The following is a 5,776-nucleotide window of genomic DNA, read 5'->3' as shown; positions in this document are numbered from 1 at the left end:
AAATTGACAATTTAAAGTTTTACTTAGTTAGTGCATATTTCCAACACTGTGAGGATATTGATCCATATATACTTCATTTGGAAAGTATCCTAATGGTGCTGGACAAGAAGAACATTATATTTTGCATAGACTCAAATGCTAAGTCAACAACTTGGTTTAGTAAATGTACAGACGAAAAAGGAGAAGCACTTGAGGAATTATTATCGCAATTCCCACTACACATAGCCAACAAAGAATCTGAAACCTTCACCTTTGACAGTACACGAGGACAGGATAATATCGATATCACAATCGCTGGCAGTAGTTGTATTACCTCTATATCTAATTGGAAGATACACAACGGCGAAACAACAAGTGACCAAAACCTTGTCACATTTAAAATAACATCAGCCTCAGAAAAGGTCATAGGTCTCAAAGGTGATAGATTTAATACGAAGAAAGCAGACTGGGAAAAATATATTAGAAATTTAACTAACATCATGGATACAGTTAACAATGAAGATAGTATTATTGCAACAGATGCTGCAAATAAAATCGAACATGCATTAATACGAGCAGCGCAAACTTGTATTCTAAAAAAGAAACGCTTTTCCAAGTCTGCTCCATGGTGGAACAGTGATCTAACAAATCTACGACAATTAGTCAAAAGAGCCCGACAAAAATACAATAAAACGATAAACAATAGACTAAAAATAATCTATAAAACAGAATATAAGAAACTAAGAAACCAATATATAAAAAACATTAGCAAAGCAAAAAAAGAAATCTGGGAGAAGCTTGTCACTGATATGGGAAATAAGGAACCATGGAGTATTGTGTATAAAATTCATAGAAACAAAGTCCGTGTTGAAAATGTCATAGAAACAAATAATCAAAGTGGCAGACAAACGTTAAACTTCAATGACGCAATGAAAACACTGCTCAATAACATGATTCCTGATGATAATGTGGTCAATGAAACAGAGTGGCACATTATTACTAGAAGTGACACACTTCTAGCACCAAGCACACAGGACGCACCGCTATTTAATGTTTCTGAAGTACAAAATGCTATCAAAAAACTAGGCAATAGAAAGGCTCCTGGACACGATCTAATTGAGTCAGAGATGATAAATAATGCTATGCCCGTACTGTCTAATGTATTGAAAGATCTCTTCAACGAATGCCTAATACAGGGGACTTTCCCAAATCAATGGAATATAGCAGAAATCAGGATACTCAAAAAAAGCATGGACAAGCCAGCAACAGATTTAAAATCTTCCAGACCAATATCATTACTCCCTGTACTTGGGAAAATTTTAGAGAAACTTATTGCCAGAAGATTACAGCTAATATCACATACACACCCTTTGGCATCGACTAGGCAGTACGATTTCAGGCCAGACAGATCAACAGAAGTTGCAATAGTAAAATTAAGAGACATTGTGCATCAAACAAGCGACAAGTATGCCATCGGCCTCATGTTCGACATTTCTGGTGCATTTGATGGTGTATGGTGGCCTAGTGTACTCAGCCATCTAAAGCGCAGAGATTGCCCCAGAAACATATATAACCTAATTGCGAGCTACCTTTCAAACAGAGTAGCAAGAATTACAATTAATACTATTCAGATATCTAAAGTTGTAAGCAAAGGCTGCCCACAGGGATCCGTATTAGGACCATTAATGTGGAACATCATCCTTGATGATGTTCTGGAAGAAATCTCTAATACGGGAAACGAAGCTAATGCATACGCTGATGATATCGCTGTAATAGTGAAAGGTAATAGCAGAAGAGCTCTGGAGCTTAAGGCAAATGAGGCTACTTCAATCTTGAATAGCTGGTGTACAAGACAAAAACTAGTACTATCTGTGACAAAATCTCACATGATTCTTCTTAATGGTTTCTTAGATATAAGAAGACCACCAACTGTCAAACTTGGTAATAGATCACTAAGAATGGTTTTAGAGTCACGATATTTAGGAGTCACATATGGAACAAGAATGAACATAACCCCACATGTTAACTACATTTGTTACAAGAGTAAGGCCATTTTCAGCCAATTTGCCAGAGTTGCGAAAAGTACATGGGGTTTAAACAACTCTATCATGGAATCATTGTACAAGGGAGTTTTTATACCTATTATCTCTTATGCTGCAGCTGGCTGGGCTGACAAACTCAATACTCATCACAAAAAGAAACTAAATCAAGCACAACGATATGCTCTAATTGGGGTAACTAAAGCATATAGAACAATATCAACGTACGCTCTTTGCGTGATAGCAGGAGCAACTCCTATAGGACTTCAACTAACTGAAAAGGTAAGTCTTTATTATCAACGCAAAAACTTGTCATTTCAGCACTTCTCAAAAAGATTCGAAGCACTTGAGACTGTAAATAGAAGTGAAACTAAGTTAAGACTCCTTGACTTTAAAAAAGAAACAATAAGAATATGGCAACAGAACTAGAATGATAGCCAGAAAGGAAGGCTGACATTCCAGTTCTATGAAAATATAGAAAACAGGTTAAATGCAAAATAGATAAAACATAACCATTTCATAGTCCAACTCCTTACAGGACACGGAAATATTAAACAGAAACTCAAGAGTCTTAAATTAGCAGACACTGATATTTGCAGCTGTGGTGAAGTCGAATCAGTCCGACATATCATCTTTGACTGTATGCTCCTAAATGACTCAAGGCTTAGTCTAAAACAGGCTATATTAGATAAATACCATATTTGGCCATGTGATTACAAGTGCTTAGTAACCAAAGAAATTTTGTCATTTTTAATGAATTTTCAGTTACAGCACTAAAGAACAAGGACCTATACATAAGAAGGTAAGCAATCTTAATCCCTGCAAAAGAAGCTGTAGACGTAACCGCAGGCACCATTTGTTGTACCGATACAGCTGGGTTATGAAACTACCCAAGTACAAACAATAATATCTGATGCTAGCCTGCATGAGATCGAGCAATTGTTGGTGACCCTGCCTCCTCGTGGCCCCCGCTGGACAACAATCTTAATGATTTGCCCGCAAAACGGCTAAGTGGGTCACTTTCTAGCTTTGGGACGGTCTACCTCTCTGATGATCCAGAAATGGTGAAGAGGGGGGTTTTTCCAAGCCCAATGATCATAACATCTACGGTCATTGTTCTCTTCGCAATGGTTTTACGCATTCAACATCACGTGTAATAGGCAATAGCCTGAGACACAGCTGGGCGAGCTCTTGCTCGACGTATGCTTAGAATTAACACTAGGTTCTCAGAACTCCTCATCGCCCATGCTTATAAGAAGACGATGCATGTAGGCACTCGTCTGATGAGTTGTCTGATAACTCTATTGGATCATCAAAGGAAGAGCTCCAGTAAAGTCATATGTTCTCAGGTTTGTGGTGTGTGCTCGTTACAGGGGGATCCGTACTCAGCAACTGATGGGCCAACTACCTCTGGCGCGAGTCACTCCATCACACCCGTTCTCTCAAACAGGCATTGACTACGCTGGACTGCTTACACTCAAGACCACTCGAATTACTCAGCGATGATCAAGAAGACACCTCGGTGCTAACATCAGGGCACTTTCTCATTGAAACGGTTCCTGAAGGCTCATTGTTAGACATCTCAGCAAGTCAGCTTTCCAGATAACAGTTCAACCAGCAACGCGTTCAACAGTTCTGGCACATGTGGTCAACTCAGTACTTACAACAATTACAAGCCATCTCAAAGTGGCATCACTCTCACAACCACATTCAGGTAGGCTCACTCGTTCTCTTTACTAATGAGCGTTTGCTTTCAGGAAAATGGCCCATGGCTAGGATGCTCAAGTTGCTGCCAGGGAAAGATAAACTCACCAGGGTGGTATCACTGAAGACAGCTACCACAACACTCACCAGGCAGATCGCCAAGCTCGCAGTCCTCCCAGTAGCCCCTCAGAAGACAGCGTAACTCATTATCAACTCCGTTGCTAATGGCGGGCAGAAATGTTTGGGATTTAATCTGCCCAATGAGAACTCGCGACAGTTGTCGCTCTGTGCGGACTCGCCTTAACTCATCACGGCGGTGGAAGAATCATCGTGACGACGGCTTCTCTGTTAGTCATCTCTTTGCTATCACATATACAACACGTGTCTTCTCATTATATTCTAAAATGTCATCTTTTAGTACTCTCTATCTCGTTTGAACTACACGTGTCTACTCAACTCTGCTATACGTCTTCTCATAAAAGTACAAGTTCGGTGGGATTAATATAATCTTCATCGTTCGGCTCTTATCTGATTAATATAATCAGGCCGGCTCTAGTCTGCTAATTATAATATTTTCTCTGTAAAACTCGGAACGTGATTCGCTCAAAGGCTTCTCATTTGAATTTCAACCGACACGCGGTGTACGCTTACGTTTTTAAATAAATCTGACCACTCACAGCAAATGCTCGGCGTTCTTCTCATTAAACCTACTCATTTCCTCAACAGTCGGGGTAACCCAAAATGACCTGGAGACGCCGTCGGGAGATCCGGGAAGAGTTGTCTTTTCTGTATAAGCATTCGAGTTCCCTGGAAACCTATAGCAGGGAATAGGGTTTGGAACGCGAAGAGCACCGCAGTTGCGGCGGTGTCCCGATCCTCCCCTCGGATCTTGAAAATCCAGGAGAGGGCCACGTAGAGATGTCGCGCCGGTTCGTACTCATGTCCGTAGCAGGTCTCCAAGGTAAAGAGCCTCTAGTCGGTAGACTAATGTAGCTAAGGGAAGTCGGCAAATTAGATCCGTAACTTCGGAATAAGGATTAGCTGTGAGGAGTGGGGCGTGTCGGGCTTGGTAAGGAAGTGAGTCTGGCTGACGTGCCGGACCTGGGCGAGGTGAACAGTTCCAGCAACGGTACTGGGATCCGAGCTCGGTCCCGTGCCTTGGCCTCTCGCGGATCTTCCTTGCTGCGAGGCTTCCCTCTGGGTTTATCCGTTACGGTCGACCTCTTCGGCCGCCATTCAACGTTCAGCTCAGAACTGGCACGAACTAAGGGAATCCGACTGTCTAATTAAAACAAAGCATTGCGATGGCCCTCACGGACGTTGACGCAATGTAATTTCTGCCCAGTGCTCTGAATGTCAACGTGAAGAAATTCAAGTAAACGCGGATAAACGGCGGGAGAAACTATGACACTCTTAAGGGCAGTCACTTTAGGTGTCGGGCCAGGTCGCTGGTACTAGTATCTGAGACTAGTCCCTTATGGGATCATAGTTAGCAAGTGGTTCCCTCTGCGTGGGTCCCGCCACCAGTACTGAATTAAAACTATGCTTTAATTTGGGAAGCAAAAAACCACCTCTGCGCTAATAGCCTTTCGGGTTACCTCTCCGCTAGGCTAAAAACTCTACTGGTACGACAAGAAAAAGAAATGTTAATAATAGTGGACCCTCTGGATCCACTAACCCAGGAACAGAAGAACAGGGCTGTGCTCGTCGGGCTCTTGTTGCTACCTTACACGGCTGCGAATATCCGGACTGTGGTCGACAGTTTGGCACTAAAATAGGACTTCGGTCACATCAGCAGAAAATTCATAAAGATTGGTACGACTCTCAGCAGATTGCCGAAAATCCAAACAAGAAGCTACGATGGACGCCTGAGGAGTCGGCAATTATGGCTAGGAAAGATTCTGAGCTAATGCTTCAGTTCACTAGGTTCATAAACCAAGCACTGCTCCAATTCTCCGAACAGACCCTTGAATCAATCAAGGGTCAAAGACGAAACCTTGATTATAAAAAACAGGTGCAGGAGTATCTCCAACAGCTGCAGACTATAGGACATG

Source organism: Polistes dominula, unplaced genomic scaffold (genome assembly GCF_049000335.1).
Source record: "Polistes dominula isolate Pdom_NZ unplaced genomic scaffold, Pdom_raw_medaka contig_123, whole genome shotgun sequence".
Lineage (NCBI taxonomy): Eukaryota > Metazoa > Arthropoda > Insecta > Hymenoptera > Vespidae > Polistes > Polistes dominula.
The sequence above is the reverse complement of the archived record's forward strand: the minus strand, read 5'-3'. Positions refer to the sequence as shown.